This window comes from Phocoena sinus, chromosome 3 (assembly GCF_008692025.1).
Source record: "Phocoena sinus isolate mPhoSin1 chromosome 3, mPhoSin1.pri, whole genome shotgun sequence".
Lineage (NCBI taxonomy): Eukaryota > Metazoa > Chordata > Mammalia > Artiodactyla > Phocoenidae > Phocoena > Phocoena sinus.
In genome coordinates this window covers 116,463,245-116,488,258 of record NC_045765.1, presented here as the reverse complement: position 1 = coordinate 116,488,258, position 25,014 = coordinate 116,463,245, and the positions used below count along the sequence as shown (strand labels likewise).

General features: G+C 42.0%; 1 protein-coding gene across 4 annotated transcripts in view; it reads right to left on the bottom strand.

The window, feature by feature from the left end:
- The window catches only part of ZNF366 (zinc finger protein 366), a 190,415-nt gene that overhangs the window by 61,910 nt on the left and 103,491 nt on the right, over nt 1–25,014 (bottom strand). Inside the window, exons 3-5 of one of the 4 annotated variants that reach the window (XM_032629153.1) lie at nt 13,833–14,063; nt 12,798–13,096; nt 10,373–10,473 (exon numbers count right to left, since the gene is read on the bottom strand). The gene's annotated coding sequence lies outside the window, so the exon portion shown is untranslated. Of the gene's footprint in view, nt 1–2,579; nt 2,695–3,807; nt 3,861–4,308; nt 4,430–10,372; nt 10,474–12,797; nt 13,097–13,832; nt 14,064–25,014 lie in introns of those variants that run through there. The other 3 variants (XM_032629155.1, XM_032629156.1, XM_032629154.1) reach the window with 3 other exon arrangements.

The window sequence follows — 25,014 nt, the reverse complement described above, 5'->3', positions numbered from 1 at the left end:
ATTTTTCTTATGATTAAAGCAGATTTAATAGGACTTGTGGGTGCCAGTTTTTCAAACACCATTATCAATCTTTTGCCTTTCCATGTCAGTATTAACTTAGGGACAAGGATCTAACTTCTAAAATAGGCTCAGCACAACACACACTGTAAAAAGGTAAAAACAAAACCAAAAAACTTATGAGATTGAATCTACAAATATTTTTTTAAAGTGAACAGAAAAAAATAGTATCTGTGTTTCCCTTGATTAAAGAAAGAATTCATTTGTATCTTAATGTAAGATGCAAATAATATATAAATGCATAAATCGAAGAATGCTATTCATACAGAATTACAATATTTATAATTCTAAGTAATTGCTCTTTTATGATACATATGTTGTTATAGAACATTCATCAGTCTCATCCGATTGGTTGCATATTCCTTACTCCATAATGCTAACAGCTTCTAGAATAACAATTGATACGTCCAAACTAATTTCTGGAGAGAACATCAAATGCCGAATAGGAATTATGCTTAAAAGTATGGCTCTTAAAACATACGTTTTAGTTTAATGTCAATGCAATCCTGAAGAAGACAGAGCAAGACAGTGACCATCTGTTTTAGAGAATCACAGGATGTCAGCATAAGAATCTCATAGATCATCTAGTGCAGTGGGCAGGGGAGAAGAGTGTAAACAAGGCCCAGGTGAATTCTGATACGCACTCACACAGGCCACTTTGAGAGTCACTGATTTGGTCCAACCTCATCATTTTACAGAGAAAACTGAGGTCCAAGCAAGTGAAGAAACCTATCAGGTCACACGTATAGGGGGCAGCAGAGGTTGGACAAAACAGAGCAGAAGTGTTCTCACTCCCAAACTGGTCTTTGTTCCCCTGCTCTAAGCCACCTTAGAAGACACATTTTTTGCACATTAGGGTAGAAAACCCCAGCTTCAATTTGCTCTCTGAGGGTTAAGTTGTCCAAACAAGTTTCTATTGTATCAGAGCCTCTTATTCTAACAAAAGAACCTCAAAGTTTTGGGTTATTGGTGGTAGATTTTGGTTGTTGCTCTGGTTGTGTGTTTTGCTTTTGGAAGATGGAGAGGGAAGTTTAACTAAGATCTAAGTTAAAGTATCATTATTACTTAACAGACTAACCAGGATGTAGGTTTTAAAGGTTAGAGTGAGAGAAAAATAGCAGTTGGATCACACACACACACACACACACACACACACACACACACACACACAAAGTGGTGATACTGGTATTCTATTCATCAGTGATAAAGTAAGTGGCTTGCTGCTAAAATATTTGAGGAGAGGGATCTGTTAGCCTTCACTGTGGGGAGAACATGTCACTTCAAGTCCTTTTCTCTTTGGCTGAGTCACTGCCACCACGGTCTCCAAAAAAAAAGTCTCCAGCCCTCCACTGCTAGGGAAAAGGTCACCAAGAGCACAGAGCTCGAGAGCTTGGGGAAGTGGGTAAGAGGGAGAATGAAACATCTACAATATCATGTAGTCTCTTCAAACATTCATCTAAGTTCAAGACTTTTATCCCAAGACAAACTCTTCCCTACTCGCCCCTCTATTGAACACAGCGGCATTTTAATGAGGCTAAATCTGGGGTTTCTGCCATTAGTGAAGATGAACATCAAAATATTAAGCTCTGCTTTCCTTTGTTTTAAAAGAATTGAGCTTCACTCAATGTGTGCCCAACTCCAAAGCTGAGGCATGATTTTTGTTCTGACAGACCCTTGGTATAGTATTGATCAAGGATAATGTCACAAATTATGGGGATGTAGTCTACTCTCTACATTCCAAAGAGACAGTACCCTTAAGTATTAACATAAAACTTAAAAAAATTACAACTGACATTGGTTGACTCCTATTACTTGCCGTGCTTTGTGTTAATCGTGTTACATAAAAAATCTTATTTAATCCTCACAACAACTCTATTATAACGTAGATGCAATTTTACATTAGGGGAAACTGAGGCTTAGAGAGGTTAATTACCTGGCCGAAGTGTCACACAGTAAGCAACAAAGCTGGAATTCAGACCCAGATTTGTATAACAACAAAGCCTGTGCTTTTGATGTTCTGCTTGCTCTCATTTGATTCACATCCCAGCACACAGACCTATAGGACACATCCTAACATAATTTAACATTTATATGACAAATTTATAATTTAGTTATATGTACAGTTTGGGCACAAATTAATTAACACAACCTCTGTGTGTCAAATTATGGCTCATTCCAAGCTGGAGTTCCCCTAATGTTATCACAGAAGAGCCTCTGATGACCCCAAAGAAGAATCACACACTGGAAGTTTCCACAAATGCCAACTCACTCCTTGGAGTTGAGTGAAGACAGATTGGTAGCAAGTAGCCTAAACAAGTCAATGGCTTTCTTCTTTAGGGAGCTGATCTTTTCCCCCCAGTATCCAACAAATATTCTCATGGCAATGACTTAACGACTCAAATGGAAATACTGAATACATATTTTTTTCTTTTAAAGAAAAGAATCTATCCTGAGCTCCTTAATCTTGGGTCATAGTGGAGACACACGCTCGAGGCTGTTTTCTGCGCCATTGGCATACCCACCTTTTGCCTTACTTGTCTTTGGTCAGTGTGACTCTGCTGTCCTTTTTTTCATACTGTGTTGCATCTGATGCTTTTATTCAATAACCCAAATGAGAGAGTGTTCTCTGATGTTGTTCTAATTGGACATAAAATCAAACACATTATCAAGGAAAAATGAAACTGAAAGAAGCAAGAAAACTCGCAGCCCTAAGTTTTCTACTGGGGTCACATTTGCTGATAAAAGATGCAAAGTAAAAGAAGTGCCCAAGCTGATCAGTCCCGGCTCCCTTTTGACCTGAAGATCTATGAAATGGGGTGGCTGGGTAAGTGGTAGGGGAGCTGGAGAACACTTTCAACTGTTATTAGCATGATTTTGCCTCCTCAGCAGGCAAACGCTAATCACATCTCTTTTCCTTTGCTCGTTTTATAGTGCTCCTAAGGAAAGCCTCTTGAAAAAAAGGAGAAGAAAAAAGAAGTCTGACTAATGGAACAAAACCCACATAACAGTCCAGTTCTATCATATTTTCTTATTCTTATTAAGATGATGGCTCGGTTTCGAATAAAGATTAATTACTTGATTGTGGTTAATGCATAGTCTGGCCAAGTTAATTTATAAATGAGAGAACAGCTATTTTTATCACACTCTTCACATCCCAGATGACTTCAATCAGTAAATTTCATAGAAGTGAATATATGAGAAAACCTCTGCCTGTCCTTTGTCTTTCACCCATTCAACACCTCTCTGAATTGAATGATTAATATTAGTAAATATACACAGTCTTTCAGAGTGACCTTGCTGGCCTGTTTCTGACAATGGGATCTTGGCTTCCTTGTGGCTTGCCATGATGAGTTCTTCAAAACATTATACTTTCTGCCGAATTTAATTGAAGTAAGTTAGACTTTTAAAAACTAGTTGTGTGTGTAATCTTGACTAGTTTGCTGTATTCTATTTGGTGCTTCGAAAGCCAGGCGCGGGGTAAGTATTTTTCAACATTTAGCTTGGTTTTTCACTCCTGATCACAAGAGATCAATCTCAATCTTCCTGTTAGTGGCATGTTGTTTTCCAAAACTAAAGCTACATGCCCCAAAATCTTTGCCTTCTTTTGTGTGGCAGATGACATCTTCCACTGACAGTGGATAATAAATTTACATTCAACCCACACGTGGAACCTGAACACATAAGCCCCCCCCCCCGCCCCCGCCATGAAGTACAATTCGAAGTGACATTCCCTTCTTTTTTTCCTCCTACCTCAGTGATGCAGAATTACAATCATAGATTAACAGTTCTCTTCGCGGGGGATGCTGGATGAAAAGAAAGGAACAAGAGAAGGCACCTCCATCTAGACAATGGGTAACAAAATCCCCACAGCAAACCTCAGTTCTTAGCAGACACCCTGATAAGGTTCTCAGGACACAGCGCTGAGGAAGAGTGAATTCCCCAGTGAGACACATCACATACTCCAGTGGCTCCTGGTTAACCCGGCCATCTTATCTGTGCCAAAATTCAGATTTAACACAATGTCCTCCTTAGCCCAATGCAATTCTATGCCCAGTTCTGCCAGCCTCAGCTCTGCAAAACATCAGTATTCTCTTAAAAAAATATATAAGCTTAAATGCTGGGCCATCCTTCAGTCGTACACTTTGATTAAGGATTACACCCAGTAAAGCATTTTCTGTTGAAGATGCCCACAGCAATATCCATCCCAGGGACATTGAAATGGAGGTAGAAAGGATTGCATGGGTAACTTACCAGCTCCTGAGTCTCAATGGCTGCAGCAGCCCCCGTGCTTTACCTGATCCCTTGCCTCTCTGTCTCTCTCCCTCTCTCTCTCCCTCCTTGTCTTGTGTACAGATTGCAGGGAACTTAAAGAACTCGCAGGGACAGTGTTCAAATGACTTAAGAAAGAGAACAGGAACAATACTTCGTTCTCTTTTTCTCAGATGAGTACCTTCGGGAAGAAGGAAGGAAGGGAGGGGAGAGGGAGGAAGTCAACAACCCTTTGCTTTCCTGAAAAAAAATAAGGAAACAGAAGATAGACATCTCATTTTCTCTTAAACAAAATGTTGGAAGGGGCAAAAAAAAAAAACTTTGAAAAAAGGAATTCCTCAAATATGCTCTCTGCCCTGGGAGCTTTAAAGAGATGAAAAGCCTTACTGGCTTGGCCTGTCCAAACAAATGGTGTTCCAGAAAGTCAGGCTCTCCTGAGCTTGCAGCCTCTGGTATCTAGTTTGCAGAACTGACACAGCCAAAGGGGAACAAATCATGTCTTGTCCACTCTGAGCAAGGGAAAGTTTGGTCTGTCACGCTAACTGAGGCAAAGCGGCAGCCTGTGAGGCCAGGCAGCGTGCAGGTCAGCCAGAATGCATGGCTCTTCCTAGGCTCTTTGAAACACCAGCGTTGCTGCAGTTCTTCAGCCTGACTCTAGAGCCTTATAGTTCTTCCCAGATCAAATAACAGATTTATGCACTGGTCCCTGCCACGGACCAAGACAATAGACTAAAACAAGCTTCCATCTCTGCTGGTGGATGAAAAAGAAAAAAAAAAAAAAAAAAACAACTTGCCACACTGCTGTTGGACATAGTTATCTCAGAACTGTTGTTTACATTGTCCTATCCTTTACATTCTTAATGTTTCTTGGATTTGGTCCCCTCTGGAAAAACTGGAAGGTGATTTCTAATTTGTTTTCTAAATATTGCACAGGTCTTAGATAAGTCAGCCACAGTTTGTGGGGTTTTTTCAGCAATATGTAGATTTTTTAACATTTTTTAAAAATTTTATTTATTTTTTAACATCTTTATTGGAGTATAATTGCTTTACAGTTAGTTTCTGCTTTATAACAAAGTGAATCAGCTATACATATACATACATCCCCATATCTCCTCCCTCTTGCGTCTCCCTCCCTATCCCACCCCTCTAGGTGGACACAAAGCACCGAGCTGATCTCCCTGTGCTATAAGCCACAGTTTTTGAAAACGGATAGGGAGGCTGAATACAAAGAGCTAGAAAATGGAGGGAATATCCTTTACCAAGTTAGGGGCCCTAGGAGTTCAGTGGGCAGGCATGAGCTCTGTTTAGGGTTTGTTTCGCTTAGGAATAAGCATGGTTTAAAATTCTCTGATTTGTGTTGTTGTGTCTTATGCCCTTCATTCATCTGGTTAAGACCATTTTTCACCACGAACAGGAACCAGCAGTTATGCAGATCTTTGTGGCAGCAGAAGAAGAAACAGCTTTAAGTACTTCCTTATTTCAACCAATTATGAAAAAATGGGGTGGAGAGTCACACCTGAGCACGAGGTGCAAGTCAAGGGAGTTCGGGAAAAGAATGATTCTGATTCAGTCTCTCTGTAAGACTGTTATGGTATTCAATGGACTATAAGATCATTCATTTATCCAGTTTTCTTCCACCAGTAGTTATCTATCAATTTATCTCTCTACCTGAATATGTGTGTGTATGCATATGTGTGTGTATGCATATGTATGTGTCTGTGTGTGTATCATAGAGAATATAATGTCATTCGGTAAGTTTGTAAGAGCCAGAACAGTCTTATTCTTTGCATTCCCGTGGCACCAATACTGGCACAACACATGGCATTGGATTTCTGCCATGGGTGATCCAACCCCATCTACAGATGAAAAAACTAACGCCCAGAGAAGGCTCTGTACTGTTTGCCCGAAGTCACACACACAGTGACTAAAACCAAAATGCTCATCTCTCTCCTGATTCAGCTCTGGTGCTCTTTGCCCTCTGCTGGCCTTCCTCTATATCCTGCCTTTGTAGAAACGGAAAAGAACACGAAAATGAAAATCTGTGAAAGCAAGTGAACACCATGAAAGAATGGCACGGGGGAGGGATAGGAATCGATTCTTGTAGAGCAACAGTGACACTGGGGGCAAACCTTTGAGTAACTGTGAGGTTTAAGAAGCGCTCTGCTGAAATGTACAATAAAAAGTGGAAGTAGGTGGGAGGGAGGTGAGGGTGAGTGAGGAGAAGGGGGGAAATGCTGGGCTGGGTGTCTGAGGCACCAGTCAGCGGAGGCAAAGAGGGGACGTGACGACCAAAGAAGCTCGGGCTGCACATGTCTCTGATCACCTGGAGAAGCGATGACAGCAACATGCAGCCCTTTCCTTGTTCGTATTCCTCTTGCAGCCTCGGGGCAGAGCCAGGGCTGAGCCCCAGGAGCCCAGTCAGAATCCAGAGGATTTCCCTTTCAAGTCTGCAGAATGTGGGGACTGTCACGTTGAGGCGTGTTGTTTTCTCCAAGCCAGCTGACCCGCCCAAGGACAGCCTGGATGGGGACATGTGCCATCCGAGCTGGACGGCTTTGATGTCGTGGAGCTGCATCCAGCTGGGAGCTTGTGACTTCACCTCTGGAAAAGCTGGAAGGTGATTTCTAGTGTTTTCAAAATACTGGGAAGCAGCATGGGTCTTAGGTAAGTCAGCCACGGTTTTTCAAAAGGGATTCTCAGCCCTGCCTGTGCCCAGCTGTTCCATTCATATAGCTCGTTGTAACCCTCCTGTTAGATTCATAGAACCGGCTTCTCCCTCTTTCCCTGCTCTGCCAATCATATGAAGATGATCCCCTACTACTTGTAAAATCACCCACTGGGTGTCTAGAAGCTGAAATTCCTAAGTCCCTCCCATTGGGTTTCACGGGAGAGATTTCTCATCAGGTCACTCAGGCTGGTGAAGCTTCCTCTCCAGCCATCTCATGATTTATTCAGATTCTGAAGGAAAGTGAAGGGAATGGATGTTTGTACTGCAGACAACTGAGGAAAGGCTCGTGTAGAATTGGACTATGGCCGGGCCTCTGACCCAACAGGTGAGCTCCACATTGCACTCGATATTATAGAGATCATTTGATTAGAAAGAGAGGGCTACAAGATCAGGGGACAAGGAGAAACACCAAGGTTAAAATTCAGTGAGGCAAAAGCAGTGACCCAAGACTCAGAACCAGCACTGCAGAAACATTAGCTCTACTCAGAACGCTTCCCACTTCTGAAGCATCCTAACTGCTATGTCTCCAACTTCTGAATATCCAGAGCTCTAGGGCTATGTGTTCACCCAGGACTGATTTGACCCCTGGCCGTGGAGGGCGGGGAAGTGAAGAATGAATTGAAATCTAACATATGTTCAGAGCAGTGCACAAAAAAGTAAGTGCATACATCAGTGAATTTTTATAAAACCAACACATCTGAATAACAGAAACCTAAGAGGAGACACCCTGTGGCCCTCCAGCCTTCTACCTCTCCTCAAGGGTCACGTGGCCCTAAATTCTCAAACCTGAGGTAGATGATATTACCTGGTTTACATAACAAATGGCATCAAATTGTGCTTTCTGTTTTGTGTCATATTTGTGAGATTCGCCCCTACTGTTGAGTGTACTTATGGCTCAATCACTGTCATCGCTGGAGAATACTTCATTCTGTGACTGTACCACAATTTACATATCCACTCTACTGAAGATGATATTTGGGTTGTTTCTATTTCGGGGCCATTAACAACAGTCTGCCAGGAATATTCCTGTCGCTGCCAGATGTCTTTTTAAAGCCTGGTGCAGGACTCCCCTCTCTCCAGGAAGATTGTCCACTCCAGTGATTCACAACCTTTTGTTTGGTTTCTTTGCACCTACTTCCTCTCACATGGGACGCATGGCATAGTTTTTTTTTTCTTTAATTCCAGTGGATTTGGTTTGAGGACATGGTGATGCCTTTGGAGACCCTGGCAGAGTTCCTGAGTCGTTTCAGAACGGATTGGGAGCCACGGCTCTCACTTCCTGCTATGACCTGGAGATGCTGGTCCCCGCTGCTCTGAGTCACTCTCCATGGACTCGCCATCTCCCTTCCAGACTCTGTGCCAGTTGGGTCTCCCCTCCCTCGTGTAGGCTTCTCACGCATTAGACTAACGTGCGAGGAGAGGGCCAAGTCCCGGGCCTGAAACAGCTTTGAAACTTCCTTTGTTTCTTTGATTTATTCTCTTCATCTTGCCAGGCCCTAATATCCTCCAAGTCCCAACTCCCAAAACGTGAGAACATTCATTTCTTTCTTTCTTTTTAGTTTTTTTTTTAAGCATGAAAAAATGATATGAAGGATTATAAACAAGTTACTAAAGAAAGCCTGTTTTATGCATCTAGTTTCCTCATCTGACAAGTGGGGATAATAACATAACACCTATTTTTCATATTCTTAGGAGTAAAGAAGAAGAGGGGCTCAAATCTTTCATACACTTACCATGTGTGAGGCATTGTTCTAAACATACTACATGTCACAACAGTCCTCTGAAGTAGGTGCTCTTGTTGCCCTTTATCTCCTCCTCTTTTTTAATAGATGAGGAAACTGAAGCATGGAGACGTTACACTACTTCCCAGTATCACACAGTTAGTAAGATTCCGAACCCAGGGAATTCTGGCTCAGAGCTCTATTTCAACCAAAAGCTAACAAACACTGCCTGTCACACAGTAAAAACTGGTCCCCTAGAATTGGAGAACATGTTGTATAATATAAAAGGTAAAAATGTACAGCACAGAGGCGCATTCTGCAACCATTTAGTGAGCATGTCTTATGGACCAGACGGCTCCACGCTAGGAGTGGGCAATGCACTTATGAATTTTACTTCCTGGCAGAGAGAGACACTTTCAATTAAATAAATCATGCTTGGGTATCTGAACAATTACAATTGCAGTCACTTCTCTGAGAAGGAAACCTAAGAGTTAGGAGAGCGTGTAGTCAGGTACCAAATCTGTACAAAAGGTCAGGGAAAGTCTTCTTAAGAAAACGAAACATAAACTGAGACCTGCAGAATAAGCAGGCATGTGTCAGGCAAGGAGGGGAGGCAGCAGCTCCTGCAACGGGCAGCTGGGGGGTCCGAGTTCAGATTCTGAACTTGATCCTAAGATGGTTGGGAAATCATTAAAGATTTTACACAGAAGAAGGACATGATCAGATTTGCATTTCAGAAAGCCTGTGTTGGTCACTGTGCAAAGAATGGCTTGTGGAGGGGCAAGAGTGGAAGCAGATGAAGAGTTGTAAAGTCTAGCCTAAATCTGGTTGTGTCGAGAAGGGCCGTCAGGAGCTGCACGTGGACGTGTTGGTGCCTAGAGAGGTCGTGGGTGGTGAAGTCTGAGCGCCACCCTCATACACTGTGTGGCAAGGGTTTACTGGAGAGTGAATATAGGCAGTGCCTGGCACGCAAACAGCTGGTTCATGAAAGATTCACACTTTTGAGCAGCACCTTCTACCATGTACCCACCCCCACCCCCAATCTCCAGAGATTCCAAACCTGAGTACCTACCCGCCTTTGCTCCACCCTAGCCTCTTGGTCGGCTTGCCTTACTGTCACTGTCCTCACGCGTATCCTGTGCCTGCGTTTCTTAATATTCACCCAACAGAGCTCCCTTTTCTCCAGCACACACCCATGCTGCTCCTGAAAAGCTGGTAGCGTTCTCAAAGCTGGCCCAGGAGGGATGAGTCTGAGGGATAGAGCGGAACTCAGGGTTTGAACTAGTAGGGTTGGGGAAAATGTACTCTAGGTATTCCATGTTAGGACCTGGGCTGAAATTCTCTAAGGAAAGTCTGTTAAATGTGGTAGATGGATAGGGTTATGATTTAGTTACAGGACTAAATCTTAAGAACTGGCCTGTGGACTTAATCACCAAGGAACACATGGTTTCTACAGGAAAATGCATTCTGAGCTCCAAATATCTGATAGAAGCAAATGAGGATTTTTAAGTTGGGGAATGGCAGTAGTTGTATTAAAAAGCACCTGTGGGTTTCTTGTCAGGCCAGAGGTGAGCAAGCATCCTCCTCCAGTACTCACTTCCATTATTCAGTAGGGCTCATTTTTCCACAGTCTTCCTCCAGAGTGGTCATAAAGGCCTTTTCTTCTACTTACAGGCTCTCTCCAAGCACCCTAAGATCCTATGTTTCAGTGACACACAAGAGACAAGAAATAACTCTATTTTTATACATTACATGAAGTGTGATTAAAGTTCCCCCTCCTTGGTAAAGTTGGCTAACAGTTCTATATCATTATTTTTCATGACTCTCACACTCTTCCTTAGGTTGTACCAGACCCAGGACTTTCCCAGCCCTAAGAAAACAGCACTGAGGCTTGATCCATGTTGGCTGATTCATGGTCCCCTCAGAGGTGGCTGGCTCTGCTCGTGCCTCTACACCCTCAGTGCCAAGTGCAGTCACAGGAACGTCCACCCAAACTTCCGAGGCCATATTGACCAGATCTCTATGGTTGTCCTTGTCATCTTTACAGCCCTACATAGATGACACCCAAGGTTGCTGCAGCGTGTCTTCTTTCCTAATCTTCTGGGATCCAACTCACACCAGGGGTCAAGCTACCCCCTTCTTCAACCCCATTGCCACACGTTTCAGCCTCCTTGGACCTAGACCAGGGGTAAACTCAAATGTTAAATGAACCAAGCAGGTTCATTTAACCAGTGCCCCATGTGTAATGCAATAGGGTGTGGTGGGGATCAAGGCAAATCGAAGAGTTCATATCCCACCTAGAGTTGTTTGTGACCATGTGAGAACACAGGCCTAGTGTGACCCAGACCATCTTATTTTTAAAAAAATAAGCTGAACATCTGAACTTCTAACGTGGAATCTCTTGATTTTAAAATTTTAGAATTGAAAAGAGACTATTTTTAAAAGAAATTAAGGAATTATTATTCGTCATTTGGGGTGTGATAATGGTATGGTGGCTTGCTTTTTAACTATATAGTGAAGTATTCACAACTGAAATGTGATTTGTTTAAGACTCTACATGAAAAAGTAAAATTTAAATCTGAAGGGAGTCTAAATTTGACAGTTTTAAACTATGCCCACAAATTCTTTACTCTTCTCTTTGAAAGACAGAGTCTAATTCTAACCACTTAGACTTCGTGATTTGTTCCCAACACTAGAATAAGGCAGAAGTGGTGTGGAGTGACTTAGGAGACCAGGGCACAAAAGGCACTAAGGTTTTCTTTTCCCTCACTCTCAGATTACTTGCTCTGGGGGAGGTCAGCTGCCATGCCATGAAGACCCTTAAGCAACCTGTGGAAAGGGCCACATGGACAGGGACTGAGGCCTCCTGCTTGTGATCTCAGCAATGGATCATCCAGTCCAATCGAGCCTTCAGATGACTGAAGGCCCTGCCACATTCCGACGGCAACCTCACCAGAGATCCTAAGCCAAACCACCTAGCTAAGCTGTCCCTCAACTCCTGACCCATAGAAACTGTGAGATAATAAACATTTGTTTTTTTAAGCCACTAGGCTTTGGAGTAATTTGTTATACCCCAAAAGATAATGAATACATTAGCATCAGGAAGGCTGCTTAGTTTACGACTTTTGGCCTTAACCTTTTCAAACCAAAACTCCCTGGTAGGAATATCTGCTGGTGGCAATCACAGTTTGACTCTGAAACTCAACAAGGCTGTTAACTGTTACATCCACCTCCGCTCACCACCAAACAAAGGGGGTCAACTTTAAAGGATCATATGCTTATCCTATTCTACATGGAATTCCTGAGGAGAGAACGTACTAGTGACCCCTGGGACCAATATGATGGACTATAAGAGTTCAGCTCAACATCTACACCATCAGTTTGTTTCTTTATTTCACTCTCACATTTGTCAGTGAGTGATACTGTCTGGGCAAGTTTTCTTTTTAGGTGTCTTTTCTTGATAGATTTTAAACTGTCAGAGTCTGGAAGATCAGCAGCTGATTTGTTTTATGTAGTGGCAAAATCTCTACTTAATGTTGTGAGTGTTTGATAGGTACCAGTTAATGCTTTGAAAGCTAGATATTGGAAAGATTTTATTTGCTTTAAAAGAAAAAAAAAAATGGACAGAACACTTTGACCAAAAAGTAATCTTACTTAGAAACTAATACAGAAAACAGAATATAAGTTTCGTGGGAACCCAGGCTTTGCTGGTTCCTTGCTGTATCTCCAGTGTCAGGAAGTCTCTGGCACATGGAAGCTGCTCAACAGATATTTGTTAAATGAATGAATGAGTGAATGAGTGGATGAGACCAAAGAGAAGAGACTCCATTGAAGGAGGAGGGTGGAGTTCCATCCAGTAAGTGTTCTCCTCCCTTCCCCCATCCCCTCTCAAATGTTACCATCACTGAGGTGCTTTTGAGGCAGGCTGACTGCCTGAGAAACACAGTTCTAAATGTAAGGCCTGGCAAGAGCCCCTTGGAACTAAATGCGAGCAGACCTGGGCCCCCCATTCTTCCACTTACTGGCCACAAGGCCCTGCAGTGGTTTTCAACCGCTCTTCTTTGGTCCTGATTGCTTCTTCTGCAAAATGAGATAGAAGCTTCCAGCCTTAATTCCAGTGGTGTCATGAGTATGTCCAGTCTTCCTCTTCTTTTAACATTCACCCGGAATGAGGCAAGTCACCACTTGTGAGGCACTTTGAAGCTGACAAACAGGAGGCCTCAGAGCGATGTGACCAGAGGCGCACAGCTTGGCAGATGAGCTGCTCTGACTGACGTTCCAAGCAGCTGTCGGTGAACAGAAGGCGGCCTGCACAAAGGAGCTAGCCAAAAATAATGAGGGAGGTGAAGAGAAAAAAGAAGGAAGGAGAGAAGGAAAGAAAGAGAAAGAAAGAAAGAGAGAGAGCGAGAGAGAGAGAGAGAGAGGAGAGAAAGAAAGAAAGAAAGAGAGAGAGAAAGAAAGAAAGAAGGAAGGAAAGAAGGAAGGAAAGAAGGAAAGAAAGAGAAAGAAAGAAAGAGAGAGAGAGAGAAAGAAAGAAAGAAAGAGAGAAAGAAAGAAAGAAAGAAAGAGAGCGAGAGAGAGAGAGAGGAGAGAAAGAAAGAGAGAGAGAGAAGAGAAAGAAAGAAAGAAAGAGAGAGAGAGAAAGAAAGAAAGAAAGAAAGAAGGAAGGAAGGAAAGAAGGAAAGAAAGAGAAAGAAAGAAAGAGAGCGAGAGAGAGAGAGAGAGAGAGGAGAGAAAGAAAGAAAGAAAGAGAGAGAGAGAGAAAGAAAGAAAGAAAGAAAGAAAGAAAGAAGGAAGGAAGGAAAGAAGGAAAGAAAGAGAAAGAAAGAAAGAAAGAGAGAGAGAGAGAAAGAAATAAAGGGAGGAAGAAAGAAAGGAAGAAACAAAGAAAAACAGGCAGGGCAGGGCTTGGGGTCACTTGGGCTTCCTCTGGTCTCACCACCACCCCTGCCTCCTCGCCCCATGCTCCTCCTCCACCCAGTCCTCAAACAACCCCCTTCTGTCTCCTCCAGAAGAAAAGTTAAAAGCTTTCTTTTGGAAAAAGAGCAGCTGTTTACCTTTGGTAGGACAGACATTGGTGGTGAGTTCAAACACAGGAAAAGGCCTCTTGGTTACAGGAAGAGCTGCAGACAGGTCTGGAAGACTTGCCTCGATGCTGCGGAGATGCACCTTCCCCGCCATGCACAGCCCCGGGACCGACACTGGGTCCTTGCCTCCACATCAGGCAACCCGCCTTCAGCTATTTCTTGAACGTCGCCTATTCCTCCCTTCCCTCAGGGATATTGATCCTAAAGCACAGAGACAGTGAGGGATGGCCAATAGGACCGGAAAAGGGGAACAAAAAGAGAAAAAGAGGCTCACATTACAAACAAAAACACCATGACTTTATTTCCAGTCTAGTATGGAAAATACAATTATAACAAGCAGCAAACCTTGGGTTTACATTTGGGGGTCTTATTTGTTTTTGGTCATTAAAATCATCCTTCATGAACTAAAGAGGCCACATTTGCCAAAACAGGGCCAAAATTCTGCCCCAGAAAACTGATTTCTCTGCAGCTACCTCCAGAACTGCATGATTTATTTGTGAAAGGGAAGGGAAAGAATCTGCCTTTGTATTTTCAAAGCGCTTGCTCATGAGACCTACCCGCCCCAAGAAGGGTTAGACTAAATTGTGAGAGAAAGGAAGAAAATCACGCTAAGGGAACAAATGCTGTCAAATAATCAAAATCTTCTGGGTCTTTCCCATTTCCCCCAAATTTCTTTTCTCTAATTCCACTTCAAAAATTCCCCTGGCTCCAAGAAGCTCTAGACTTTCTGTTCAGACCATTCACAAGTTTACCATGAGGATCTCACTTCTCTTTCCCTGATTTTAGAGTCATTTGGGTCAAAATCTTTATGTCCTCCAGAAAGCCTGCAGCATCCTGCTCCCTCCAGAAGACCTTACCCAACCAAAATCGAAATGAAGGGCTGCTAATCTCTTTTCCAGCCACCAACCTCCATCCTACCTGGCACTCATCGTCAATGAACTTCTCACATAAAGGATGTGCTGCAGCAGCAATTTCTCCTCCCCTGAAATATTCCCCTCAGTACTCCAAGTCCACTAAACCTTAGCTGCAGTATTTTACTTGGTGTGGAATGAGTCTGTAACAAAACCCTTTGGGTTCTTCAAGATTTTTCTCCTAAACTTTGGTTTTTAGCAGTTTGACTCTGATAGGCCTGGGCATGTGTGTGTGTGTTTTTAAATCTATCCTGTGAGGAGTCTGCTCTCCTTCCTAAGTCCATAAATTCATCTCATTCTCCAAATTTGTACATTTTTTATCTATTCTTTTTTTTTTTTTAATATTCTTTGCTGTACCATTTTTTTTCTGTTCTCCCTCAGAGACTCCAATTGCACATATATTAGACCTTTTGATACTGTCCACAGGTCCCTGTGGATCTGCTCATTTTTTTTTTTTATCTCTCTTCTGTCTGTTCTTCATATTGGATCATTTCTATTGAACTATTTTTAAAGTGCTCTGATTTTTTTTCTTTTCTCTCTAATTTACTGTTAAGCACAACCAGTAAATTTTTATTTTGGATATTGCAATTTTCAGTTCTAGAATTTTCATTTTTTTAAATACTTTTTAAAGAATCATTTTCTGATCTATCACCATACTCGTCTGTGAAACATCCATATGAAGAATGGTGAGATAATTTTCTTAGTTCAATTTTACATCTATAAAAATCAAAGAATTGAGAGGTTAAGCAGATTTATCAAGATTGTAGAGGCAGTGATAAATAGAGCCAGGATATATAATATATAGTATGTAATATGGTGGAGGGTGATAGAGAGAAGAACAGGACAGGAAGAGATTAAGAAGGGTGGGAATAGGGACTTCCCTGGTGGCGCAGTGGTTAAGAATCTGCCTGCCATTGCAGGGGACGCAGGTTCGAGCCCTGGTCTGGAAAGATCCCACATGCCGCAGAGCAACTAAGCCCGTGGACCACAACTACTGAGCCCGCATGCCACAACTACTGAAGCCCACACACCTGGAGCCTGTGCTCCGCAACAAGAGAAACCACCGCAATGAGAAGTCCACCCACTGCAACGAAAGAGTAGCCCCCTTTGCGACAACTAAAGAAAGCCCACGCGCAGCAACAAAGACCCAACACAGCCAAAAATAAATAAATAAATTTATATTAAAAAAAGGAAGTGTGGGAATGGGGGGAGTTTGCAATTTCAAATGAGATGTTTAGGGAAGGCTTCATTGAGAAGGTGAGGATAGAGGAAATATCTGAAAGAGGCAAGGTAAGGGGGAAAGATTTTCATTCAGTGGGAAGATCAAGTGCCCTCAGTAAGTATATATTTTGCGCATATGTTATATATGGATCACTGGATCTTCCATTATATTCGTATGAGTTGGTGGGGCACAAGTTTATCATACAGAATTTCAAAGGCCAGAAGTAGTCAAATTGTTTTATGAACTATTTTATTTCATACCAGATTGGGTTCTTTTAAAGGATTTGATGAGTCCTACATTGTAATTTTGGTTCTACAGAATATATTACATCCTTGGCATGTGTAAAGTGCTTTATAGGAACTAACAAATTGGTAAGCATGAAGTAGAGATAGAAGACTATGAAAAATTTTCTTTCCTCTGATGAATATATAAATTGTAACTTTTACTCCCTATAATTGATGACTAGGAAATTTAGACCAACCCTCCCACTAAGGAAACCTAAAATACTGTATAAAGTATAAAAAATGTTTACTTAAAAGCATCAAAATGTTAACCAAGTAGTGAGGAGCTTAAAAGGCAAAATCTGGAAGTTAAGAACTCAGAGAACAGGACTGATATTCAAATCTAATTTCTCCCTAAGAGCATTTGCCAGTCCTAAAGAAACAGCTGCAAAACTGAGCTATACTTTCGACAAATTTCTGGGGCCAGGGAGCAAAAGGCAAGACATGCAACCTACCAGAGGTAGAAATTCTAATAAACTACCTCCACTTTAAACTGGGGTCCCAAAGAGTTGCAGCTTCAGGTAAGGTGAATCATGAGTAAACCAATCCTTGCACATAATTTCCTTCTGGCTTCATGTTATCTGGGTGGTCCAAGGAACCTCAAGCCTTGAACTTGGTTTGAGATGGATCCAGACTGGTAGGACCTCAGGTGTCTGGCAGAGGCAAATGAAAATCCTCTTTGGAAGAAGATGCTATAATACTAAGCCTCAAATTATTCTTACAAATGTTTTCTGAAGTACAAGGTCCAACCACTATCAAAAATCAATAGTCATACAGGGAAGCAAAATACATTGAGCAAGAACCAGCAGAAACAACAGAAAATTAAAATAGGCTCATAAGCACTGGAGTTAATATCTGTTGAAATCATTAGCCACAAACTATAAAACCACCTTGCTATGTTTGAAGGAGAGAGCAAGAGGGAGACTTTTGTTTAAAGAAGGTTTTATGCTTGAGGAAGAGAGAGAGCCAAAGGTAATAATTTTTTAAGATATAATAACTGAGAATATTCAGAACTGATGAAAGACATCAATCCATAGATTCAAGAAGCCTAATTGTTTCTACACATTGTATCCACTCAGCACTTCCAGACACATCAGAGTAAAACCGTAGCAAGCCAAAGAAACGGAACTGTATATATACCATACATTAAAAGTAGCCATAGCGAAAAGGACATAATGCCTTCAAAGATGTAAAGTTAAATTGACAGCTGACTTCTGAAAATCAATAATAGAAGTCACAAGATAGTAAAATGGAATCATCAACAGGCAGAAAGAAAACAATAGCCTGCTTAGCATTCTATTTCATATATATATATATATATATATATATATATATATATATAGAGAGAGAGAGAGAGAGAGAGAGAGAACACTCAATAATATAGATGAATGAAGACTTTTTTAAAAGAGAGAGTTTGGGAAATTCTAAAAGATGTATGTTAGAATTCTAAAAAAATGATTCAGATGGAAAGTTTGGGATACAGAAAAATATGAAGAACAAAAAAACAATTAAAGTATCTATGGAGTTTTAAAATTATATAGAATTTAAAATTTTGACAACAATAGCAAATGAGTTGGGATGTGGGTAAATGGGGTTAAAGTGTGCTTATGTTTCTGAATTGTATAGGCAAGTGATAAAGATCAATATTTAACTATACTATAAGTTAACAATGCAAGGTTAAAAATAAAATAATAAATATTAAAAAAGTAGTTTCTAGGCTTTTAACACTGAAAGAAGAGGTAACTAGTGTAAATCTTCCAAAATAGTAAATAAGAAAAAATAATAATAAATCTTAGTCAATCCAAAAGGAGTCAGAAAACAAAAGACAAAGAGGCATAGAAGAGGTTGGACATAGTGAAATCATGAAATAAGATGATAGATTAAAACTCAAATATATCAGTAATTACATTAAATGAAAATGGGCTGGCATTACTACTGCTTAACAAGTACACATAAGAGGGCTGTGAAGAATATTAGAGAGTGCACTGGGCAGAGTGTGGGAAGCTTGAATTCAGGTGCTGGTTTAGTTATCAGCTAGCCATGGAATTCTGAGCAGTTCTCTGGACTTCGGTTCCCCCAAGAAATGAATAATGAATAGACAGTGAGCTTCATTCAGCACTTACAGATGTAGAGACTGCTCTCATGACCTTTTCATAGGTCCTAGGTCTTAAGACAGCCTCCTGTTGCTAAGGACTTGCTACATTCCTAGAAGGAAGGGACGCCCTCTGCTGAGATAAAGTTGAATTCTCTTAAGCCCTTGTCAGCTACTGGGCAAGAAGATATCTGAGATGGCATAAGGAAACGGTATATTTAGAGGTGGAGAGGCCTTAGTTAAAGGTAGCATAAACACCCTTTAAATGACTGTTCATACTCTTGCCAGAATCTCCAACTTGAGTTAGCAAATGAACGATGGAACTCATTGGTCTCTAAAGAAGGCTGGGCAGAACTCCCAAAGCAACTTATATTCATCCTCCTCCATAAGAAATTTAGATTTATCAACATTTAGTATACCTAATCACACTGGTGCCCTCACTTGGTTCATATGTAAGATTGTCACAGGTCACAAACAGAGCTGGAGTTATCCTGAGGGAAAACTGGGAATTCCACAATGGAAAGGGGTTCACCCAAATACCATCATTCCTTCATCGGCTTTCGGTGTATTGTAACATAATACAGCTTGTATGTTGCCAACTAGCAATTTGAACAATTGGCTTAAAAATATTCCTGCCAAAAAATTACAAACTGAATAGAATATTAATAGTACAAGCTTAAGCAAAGAGCAAGAAAATGGCAGAGCTGACCTTTTTCCTGCGCCTTCATCCACATTACAAAGTAAAAACAAAATAATTATTCAGATCTGCAAAGAGGCCTGCTGAAAATACTATCAAGAAAGCTTTTTGAAATACAGATTTATACCTTATGTCAATAAGGAAAACCTCAACTAACATCAGCTGATAGCTGCTCATGATCAAATAGGGCCACTGCAGTGAGCAGGAAACCTTAAAGTATGATTTATTACAATTTTTCCCATCCTTTTAAACTTTCTTTTGCATTTGTTTTATAATAAGCTAATATGATTGCTTGTGTGTATAATTAGTAAACAGACATTTTGGAGGTGGGGTGGGGGTAGGGAGTGGGCACTACACAGAGAAATCTGGAGACCCCAGGGCTAGTTAAAACCCAGATCCCTGGGGCTGACCTTGAGAATGACATGAATCCTAGGGCTCCCTGGGAACTGAGTAGCCACAGGTCCTTCGACCAGAAGGGGTGAGCACTGTGGTGTAGTGGCTCTGAAGCCACACAGAGACTCCAGTTCCAGTCTGGGTCCTCTAGGCAGGTGGAACATGTCTAGCCATTGCTGGGTGGTCAGGCAGGGTTATTTCAGTCCCCGTTCCCTTGTGGATGTGCTGTCTCAGCACCCAGCTTAACTCAGAAAACCTGGTCCACCATGATGCATACAGTCCACTTAGCCCCATTTCCAGCAGAACTCTGACAGAACCTACTTTCCACGTGCTCCATGACTTCAACTTTCCAAACATTTGCTATTTTTAATTTTAAAATGAGATTTTTCCTTTAGTTTCTGAGTATGAGTGATATTGTGATTTGTAATAAGAAATATGTATATTTGGTCTTCCTCCACTGTTTCTGACACAGAGCTCCTAAAACCCTTGGAATTTCCGAAGTGGTGTGAGCGGAAAGGTGTCTTTTGTTATGTTAAGGATCTGACTTTTGGAGGCACCTAAGGATGGGGACTGGTTGCCAGTAAAGCCAACCATGTGGTTAGAGGGCTGGAACTTTCAGTCCCACTCCCAGGGAGGGAAGACACTGGAGGTTGAATCAGTCACCGATGGCCAATGACTTAAACAATCATACCTATGTAATAAAGCCTCCATAAAAACCCAGAAGTCCAGGGTTTGGAGAGCTTCCGAGTCGAGGAATACATTGAGATTCAGGGAAGCTCCTCAAACTTTTCCCATACCTTTGTCCTATGTGTCTCTTCCATCTGGCTGTTCCTGATTTAGGCCCTTTTATAATAAACCAGTAATCTAGTAAGTAAACTAGTTTCCTGAGTTCTGTGAGTCACTCTAGCAAATCAGTGGAACCTGAATAGGGGGTGGTGGGAACCTCTGAGCCTTAGCAGTTTGGTCAGAAGCACAGGTGACAACTCGGACTTTCAGGTGGTGTCTGACACGAGTGGGGTGTGGACAGTCTTGTGGGACTGAGCCCTTAACTGGTGGGATCTGACACTATCTTCAGGTACACAGTGTCAGAATTGAGTGCAGGACACTAAGCTGGTGTCCCCAAAACTGCCTGGTGGTGTGTGGAAACCATCCCCTGTGTCCCCCTCCACATTAAAATTGGGTCCTGAATGTTTTGGTATGACATATTTTTTAATGTTTTGTATTCCATTTATATCACCATTCCTATGTATTAAAGTAGGGAGAAATATTCATGTGATTATTTTGCTATCTTGACTCAAAATCTTTGAACATTGATTTGGAAGGTTAACAAGCTGAAGCCCAGACAGGGTCGTTGAGCTTTCACAGGTGCCACAGCAAGGTGTTATTAAAGTCAGGTCTCTTGATTAGGATACAGTGCTCTCTCCTTTCTACCACATTGAGCTATGGGATTTTATTTGCTTTGTTGGTCTATTTATGTAAACATATTTATTAAGCTTCAGTAGCCTGGGGATCAAGTAAAATAGCAGCTCTATTGTATTTCAAGCTAAATCAGCTCAGCTGGGATAGCAGAATGTGTAATGACCCTTGCGAGACATGTGCCCTCTCCCTGAATTGTCCAAGAATGTCAGGGGTTGTTTAGTCCAAAATAGCCATTCTTCCTGTCATGGTCCTGGTTCTCTTTCCAACAGATGTCTCACTCCAGATTACTTCAAGCCATGCAGTATCCGATTACTGAGCTGGTGAGTGGCTTAGCATGAACTATGTGACCCAATTCTGGCCCATTAGATAAGAGGGCAAGGGGGGAGGTGGGAAGGGAGGGCACATCTGGAGAAGACTTCCTCACTCCTAAGAAGAGAGATAAGACAGGTAACCACCCCCCTCCCCTTTTGTTTCCTCTGGACATTAAAAATGTCTGCATGTGACTTTTGGGACTTCCATAGATATATTCCCCTTGAGCTGAGCCAGATCAGAGTAAAGTGGAAAAGTGAGAAGCACCAGGTCCTAATGATGCCACTGAGCTACTGTGTTAGCAATCCCAGTGCCGGGGCTTCCCTGGCGGCACAGTGGTTAAGAATCCACCTGCCAATGCAGGGGACACGGGTTCAAGCCCTGGTCCAGAAAGATCCCACATGCCGCGGAGCAACTAAGCCTGTGCACCACAACTACTAAGCCTGCGCTCTAGAGCCTGTGAGCCACAACTGCTGAGCTCACGTGCTACAACTACTGAAGCCCGCATGCCTAGAGCCCATGCTCTGCAACAAGAGGAGCCACCGTGGTGAGAAGCCCGTGCACTGCAACGAAGAGTAGCCCCCACTTGCTGCAACTAGAGAAAGCCCGCGCACAGCAACGAAGACCCAACGCAGCCAAAAATAAAAATAAATAAATTTAGGAAAAAGAAAAACAACAATCAACCCCAGCGCTTCCCAGCCCCGGACTGTTTTCTCATTATTATTTACATCACTTTGAGTTGAGGTTGCTACTACTTGAACACTGAAGCATCCTAACTGATAATCCCTGCTTCCAAATGGCTCCAGCCTTGAGAACAGGATCATCTAGACCAGCACTGCCCAATAGAAACATTGAATACAATGCAAGCCACAAGTATGGGCCATGTATGTCATTGGACATTTTTTAGTGGCCACATTAGGATGAAATTAACTTCAATAATGTATTTTTAACATAATGTATGTAAAAATTTATCATTTCTACATGTAGTCAACATAAAAATTATTGAGATATCTTACAATCTTTTTTTGTATTGTCTTCAAAATCCAGTTTGCATTTTACACTTATAGCACATATCTTTATGCAGACTACCCACATTTTAAGAGTTCAAAAGCCATCATAATGGAAAAGAATATGAAAAAGAATGTGTATAGGCATAACTGAATCACTTTGCTATGCAGTAGAAATACAACATTGTAAATCAGCTATACTTCAATAGAATAAATTAAAAAAAAAAAAAAAAAAGCCATGTGTGACTAGTGGCTGCTGATCTAGGTTCTCCAGCAGGCTGCGCTGGGGACTGGGTTGACTCTCTCACTGGGGCATTCAGGATTGGAAATGGACTAAGTGGGGACCCCTGCTGGGGCTCCCGAGATAAGCATTTTGGTTGAGTCCATTATACCTGGGAAGTTGGGGATGTGTTCTAACTTCAACCACGTGCTGACCTGGACCAGGTCTCTTCACAAGGACATCCAGGCCTGATACTCAGCCCAGGTCACCAACCAGACCCTCCTCCTTCCCTGTGGGCTTTCCTGAGAGAGCCCTCGATGTCTTTTCCTGCTGGTATGTACTTCAGTCAGGATCACACTGGACTTCAAAACAGAAGAGATCTTACATCTCTCTTCCCAGTAAGTTTCTTCATCTCCCTCCTTACAATTTTTTTTTAACTCTTTATGGGCCACCTCTTCATAACAAGGGCCACTGGGGTGGGCAGAAACTTGTTTTTTAGGCCATAAATGTCATTTTACCTTCCAGGGCATTAAGTCCCAATTCATCTTATGTTTAGATAACTGAGAGGGGACACTTAAGTCCCAGGCAGGCAAAGAAATCAGTAGCTACTTTTAAAAGGAAGCATTTCTGCTCAAGTTCCATCTAAGCAGCTAACAAAACAAAACTGAAAAAACAAACAAAAAAACCTTTCATGTTTTCTTTCAGTTAGAGGTTTGGAAGTGTAGATAAATAGACACAGTAGGTGCCTGATGAAGTGTAACTTTATTATTTTTCTAATAGCTGAAGAGCTATAGCTGGTTGCTTCCAGCAAAGGTAGCCAAAGACAGTGCACTGACCTATCTTAAATAATGGGTGTCACGTGGCAGTAACAGAAGTAACAGCAGGAAAAGATAGAGGACCTGCTGGAGAAGGGAACAAATTCTACATCTCTTTCTCTGTGAGATGCTTAGAATCAGAATGGCCCTTTGGACTGAGTAAGCTGCAGAGGTTTTCTTGGACAATGCCAAGGTCAGAATGAGGGGGAGGTCTAGAGAGGGATGTAGGGTTTCCTATGAATTAGTGCTGGTTGGGGGGTGGTGTGGGGAGGCTCATAGGATTTTTCTGAACACTAAAATTGAGTTTTAACCTTGTTTATACACATGGCAATCCATACAATTACAGCAGATAAGAAACACCAGATATTGACCGTCTGTAGTTATTGACATTAGCTTTTAACTGCAACTACATATCTAGTTCTGTTTTTTATGTAGAATGTGTAAAATAATGATGTACTATGATGATGTTTCTCAGATTTTCCTGTTTTTAGAATCACCTGGAGAGCTTTTAAAAATTCCCATGCCCAGGCTGTGCCCCAGACCAATTAACCCAGAATCTCTGGAGGAAGGACCCTGGCATCGCATTTTCTAAAGCTCCCTTACGTGATCGCTTTGTGCGGTGAGGTTTGAGAACAAGTAAATTATGAAATTCATGGTGTCCCTTTTAACGACGACTTCAAAACATTAAATAGGTTTAATACAAAATATCCAGGTGAAGTTGGTGCTGTTGACTGTTTGCTCAACAATTCTTCCCACTTCTTGTTTTCCAATAGAGCCCTCATTTTGGCCCTGTGCTTCAAAGAGTAAATCATGATGGGTCTTTCCTTTGTGGTAGGGGTGGAAGGATTGGGGATTACATGCTGGGAATGGGGATAACATCCCTCCGTGTACTTGCTGAGGCCTGACCTTTGGAAAAACCAAGTAATACTCCTGCTGCAGAACAGAGGAGAAGGTGGGGAGAAGAAAGTGTTACATTGTTCAGTGTGGGTGGAAAAATGCCAGTAGGGTTCTTTCCAGTCTAATGATATTGTGCATAAGAACCAGTCACCAAGTTGTGTACAGGGTTCTGAGAAAAACATGTGCTCCCAGGGAGTGGCACTATTGGCTCTATTCGCTTTGTCCTTCCTGTCCCTATCTGGGTCTGTGATGCCTGGTAACATTCCTTGAGCAGGAGAGCTGTTTTGAACGCCTGCCACTCGGAGTGACTTTGGATGCTGGGTGAACCAATTATCAGTCACTCAAAATGTGCCCAGAGAGGCAGGATTCCCGGGGAGCGGGGCAGCCACTGGAGAGTCCAGTCTAGCACATAGAGGAGGCAGGTCCCTGGTCTGTGTTTGCCTCCGGGGACACATTTCTAAAGGACTGTTGTTCTGGAGGCTGACTCTCCATACCCAGTCCTAGCCTGTGGGAGGATTCTGTGAGCACTCTCCTGCAAGTAGGCAAGAAGTCCTGGCAAATGGCCTCTGAGAGGAAATTAACTTTAACTTGTTTAAATGTAAGGCAGTCTTAAAAAAAAAAAAAAAAACCCAGGGAAAGCCATTCTAGAGACTCACATATACATGAGTTACCACAAGTTATCATATGATCTATAAGAAAGCCTATATTTATATCTCTTCTCCTCTTTGATCTTCTTTGAATTGTTGTAGGAACTGGACACCTCCCACAAGGACAGGGCCCACTTCCAGCAATATCTGAGGCACTCTTATTGAATCAACCTCCCTGAAAATAATAACTATAAACGCGTAACAGGATATTAAGAACCCACTACCTAAAAGCATTGAAGAGT